The 5,000-nt window shown below is 41.3% G+C and overlaps 1 pseudogene; it reads left to right on the forward strand.

Annotated features, from left to right (window-relative positions):
- The window catches only part of LOC138015362 (deleted in lung and esophageal cancer protein 1-like), a 23,910-nt pseudogene that overhangs the window by 5,896 nt on the left and 13,014 nt on the right, over positions 1 to 5,000 (forward strand).

Genomic DNA, 5,000 nt, shown 5'->3' on the forward strand with positions numbered 1-5,000 from the left:
ATCATCCTCGAAGTGGGTCAATTTGAAGGCATTGTAGAGTTAGTCCTTCCAAATGCCCGGTCTGACTGGTCAGATCTGTTAAATGAATAGCGTCCCTTGTCTCCGCTATCACGGTCTTTCCCACTGAATATCAATGAAGGGGTTATTTTCTAGCGAAACTGTGAAGCTACGTCGATAGGGAAGTGAAACAGCGATTAGCTCTGAATTCGCTTTGACGAAGGGCTAACGCCCGAAAGGTCGACCATCCAATCTTTTACGGTGATAATTCGACCTTTTTTCAACTCGTTTTTCATGTTTTCTTTCCTATTAGGCATTGCACAGAGCGCATTTGAATGTATATTCACAAAGAGTATGTGTTATAGGAATTCTGTATCCCAGATACCTTGTTTTTGTTCCTGACAGACCTGAAGAAATCAAGGAAACGTCACTTGATGACCGCGATCTTCTTCTCGATTTCGAAACAGTACCGCTGGCCAGTTGTCCTCGCGCGACCCTCGTCCTGACAAACACCTCAGCAATACGAGCTCGCTTCAGTGTAGAACTGAATTACTTTCGAGCAGCGAAACCACCAACGCCACCAGACGGTAAGAATGTGGTTAGGATGCTTTGAGTATTAAGTCAGGACCACTTTATGTTGAGAAATGGAAGTGAGAAGCACGCTCAATTTTTGTGAACGTTTCGAAAGGACCTTTAAGGTCGAAACTGACACTGGGCGATAAGACATTTCCCGGTGCACATGCAATGATTCTTTAATTTTTATTTCTTTAATATAATTTGACTGAAATATACTCGTCCGTGGCCGTATGGCCTGGCTGGGCGTCTAGATATCTGCAGCCGTGTTTTTCTCTTGATTTAAACTTAATTCTCACATCATTGGATAATGCACCTCAAAAACACCAATGGAACACACTGCATAGCCAAAGCATTTGTGGTCCAAACGCATCGTTCACGCTTTTGTTTCTTTTACCCTTTTGGTTTCTTTACTTTTATTTTTTTCACTTCTCTTTGTCAGGTGCACCCCAAAGCAAGAGGTATGATCGATTTTTTTTATAAATTCTTTATGTCTTAAGCTTGGGCTTTTGTCGTCGGGTTTCAATTGAACTGAACGCTACAAAACAATAAGGAAAGTAATTCCTTCAGCCAATCACAAGAGACACATACTGTCAAACGAGCCAATCACATTGCAAAGCAAAAAGATTTTACATGCATTCGGCGGGAAAATGCTCGCGAACTTGGCCCAATTACCTTAACCTCTGATTGGCTGAGAGTTAAGAATATGGCGTAAGGTGTTTAAAACAATTACTAGGCGAAGCAAAGGAAAACAAAAGTAATCACGAAATGAATTTCAAGACGTGATTTCAAACCCTTTGGAAATAAAACGTTTTGTTCCAGGTATTACCATATCATTTAAATTAATGTAAATGCTACATTATCATGCAAATGCGATACACAAAGAATCTTAACCCCGAGAGATATGAATTGGGTACAACATTGGTTGCGATCGCATTAGGGCATTAGCACTAGTGTTAAATTAAGTTATATTGTTCAGTTTTCCTGAGGGATTCAAAACACCAGAGAGTTGACGCTAGGGTAGTGTCAACACTAGTGATAGTAGGCCCTGTTTACAAGCAGGTAGGGTAACCCTACTGCTAGGTTACCCTAGCGGGAGGGTCAAAGATAGCCCGGGTTTACAAGCAAAATTGCACAGGTAGGGTTATCCTACCTCCCGGGACAACTTTGTGTGCTTGCTAACCGGCAGAATCGCAAAGACAAAGGAAATCGCTAAAAAGTTGACCCGGGTAGGCGAGTCGTCCCTAGCAGAGCGTTTACAAGGCAGCTAGGGTTACCCTAGCACTAGGGTAACCTTAGCTGCCTTGTAAACAGGTCGATGAAAAAAAGAAGAAATGTGTGAGTGCTTGGGTAACCCTCTTGCTAGGGTGACCCTAGCACTAGAGTTGTGCTAGGGTTACCCTCCCTCCTTGTAAACAGAGCCTTACACTGTGTTTCTCTCAAGACAGTGTGACCGCAACAATTGAGTAAGCCGAATCGTTCTATTTAGGGGAGAAAATGAAAATTTACCCTCAATTGCTGACGTCCTTCATGAAACCTCTCCTTCAAAGACGCTGTTTTAGAGGCTCCTAAAGGTGGAAAAAATGGTTTTAATTTGATCCTCGATCAATGAATTCGTGTTAGACAAGTGTAGAGGATTTCTTGAGGTTGTAGGCGCTTTAAGGGCACTAGGGCAAAAGCAAAAAGACAATGATGGCCTTTTTTGTGCATGACTTGAGGCGCTTCTCGTGTTCGTGGTCGTCGTTTAGAAAACGGTCATTGTGTTGACATTTGAAGTGCAGTGAGTACCCAGCATTTTGTATACACTTCCTTCGAGCCCCTTCCCATAGTTGGTTTTCACGTTACGTCATCGCCGCCATGTTGTTGGACGAAAACAAAAGATCTCTCATTTGCTCCTTTTGTTCGTCCACCAGAAGTCGTACATTTCACTATTGTTATTTGTGTCTTTCACTTGACGTCACAGCGGCCATGTTGGTGTACCTAAACAATGGAACGGCGGCCATGTTAGTGTACCTAACTAATTCTCCGGGAATTGAGCTCAATTATCATTCAAACGTTTTCTTTTGTTTCGGTGGAAAAACAAAGTTACTGATCACGTAAGTGAAAACACTCATTAATCGGTCTGTGAAAACGCTGACAGGAATATGAACAAAAAAAAAAATGGTCAAAAGTGAAAAGCGCACGTGCAGAGCGTGCAACAACAACAACAACAACAACCTTTATTCACACTATTCAAGAAGAATAAGAAAGAAGAACAAAAAGAAACTATGGAAAACAATATAATAGAAGGTATATAGTTGTACTCACAGTTTATGAATTAGTGTGCAACAGCCAAAGTAGCAAAGCTTTCGAGTTGGCTGCTGCTTACTTACAACTAAAGAATGGAACGAAGGAGACAAATAATAATTAAGACTAAACTAATTCATAAGGCAAGAAGTGTTATGAAAATGGAATCGAGATGTTACATTAAAAATTACTTACAGAAAAGTCAGAAAACAATAATAGATATGATTACAGAATGAAATTCAGTTGGGAATGCAAAACTATGACTGACATTTGAGGAGATGATCTTTATACCGTTTTTTAAAACTACCAATAGAGAGCCATTTCAAGTTTGAAATGGCAAAGCTAATAGGGAGCTTAAGCACGCACGTTTTTGAGACGCGGACGGCAACCGGAAGTGAGTTATTTTCCCTTATAACTGGCTTTCTCACAACCACATTTACATTGCTATGTATCTTTCTCCGTTAAGAGATGATTAATACAAAAATCTGGGAGACATCACTGTCCTGGCACGCGAAATTTTCTCTTCCCGTTGCCGTCCGCGTCTTAAAAACGCGCGTGCTTAAGCTCCCAATTGTTTTTACCCACGAAATATGCAAATTTGTGACCGATTGGTCTTGAATTCTTGTCATTTATCCGCAGGGGACGAATATTGGGTCGAACTCCAAATATTGCCGATCCCATCAGCAAGACCACCACGAAAGCTCATGCAGGTCAGAGTGTGTTATCGGCAAAAGGCAATTTTAGGTTACGAACCCCATTTTGTAAACAGCCAACTGGTTGCCTTCTGCTGGTTGGGGTCCTTAATCATGACTCTGTTAAGTTTGAATTGTTTCGTTTAGATTATTGAAAGTGGAGAGCCTGTGAACTAGCTTGATGGCAAACTGCACTTTCACTATAAATAAAACATTTGCTTTTTTTACTTTCCTGAAAAAAAAAAATGAGAGTCATGGCCATTGGCGGATGTCATTACAAAGACAGCACTGTGTTCTCAGCTGTTTTAAGATGCCAAGCGTCGGTCCGACCAGAATTTGAAGTCAGGATCTCCTACCTGATCTTCAGTACTAACGGTGCTGTTTGTGTTTGTATTTCAGATTACTGTCGATCTATTTTGCGCGACGGAAGAGGTGCAGCCTTTCTGCCGAGTCCAGCTTCTGGCGAATTGTTACCATTCGGATATCAAGTGATTGAAATAACTGGTTACAGTGATATGTGGGGGGAGTACAGGGACTTTCTGGTTTCCAAGGTAAACATAACATAGTTATATAGGTGCTGGCGAGGTGACTGAGATCTTGCAACACTAAATTGGAGATTTGCGAAATAGCCGAGATATTGTCTTTGGCATGCCCAAGATTGCTCGATCCATAGGGGCCATTTTGGTTTCTGGGTAATTTTTATTTGAAATTTAGCTATTGCCCTCTGATTTTCATGGTTTCAGATAGAAGGCCTGGAACCAGTGAATATTCCCGTCAAGATGGATGTCGTTGGCTGTCCCCTCAATTTGCAAATGATGAAAGACCAAGCACCGATTCTCCGGTGAGGTTCTCATTTGCTGACACAGAGTTCAAGGTTTTTTCATTCTTCGTCTTTATTTCAAAGAGGCCACCTCATTGGTTAATTAGAGTGAAAGTGTTTGTTGGGTTATATGAAGTAAAGTAATATTACTGTCATGGCTTTGTTTTGATTGGGCTTTTAACCTCAAAACCCCCTCGAGAGGCGTTTTATTAACAACTCTGCTCGAGAAAGAGTTAACTCCGAGGCCCAGTATGATGGGCTCCTATGTACCGTCCTTATCTAAAGAAATAAAGTTTAACTTTTCGTACTTGTCAAGACAAAGATAGCTTTTTTAGCTGAGTCATTCTAAGTCCGGTCTTGGGAAACTTTTTCCGCTGAGCAGACTGACATCCTCTGTGATTGTTTTTGTTGTTGATTAGGTTTGGAACGCACGTCTCTGGCGCTCCGTCAGTACAGCGATCGCTTAGGATTAACAACACAAGTCCCTTTGGTGAGTGAATTGGTGGAACTGATTGCGAAATAGTGAATTAAACGTTTTATGTCAGGAAGTTACTTTGACGGTCGGAACATTTTTGTGACTCGGATTTGCAATGACAGCGATTCTGAATTAAAAGATGCAGAGCAGGTGTAGG

Source organism: Montipora capricornis, chromosome 1, assembly GCF_036669925.1.
Source record: "Montipora capricornis isolate CH-2021 chromosome 1, ASM3666992v2, whole genome shotgun sequence".
Taxonomy (NCBI): domain Eukaryota; kingdom Metazoa; phylum Cnidaria; class Anthozoa; order Scleractinia; family Acroporidae; genus Montipora; species Montipora capricornis.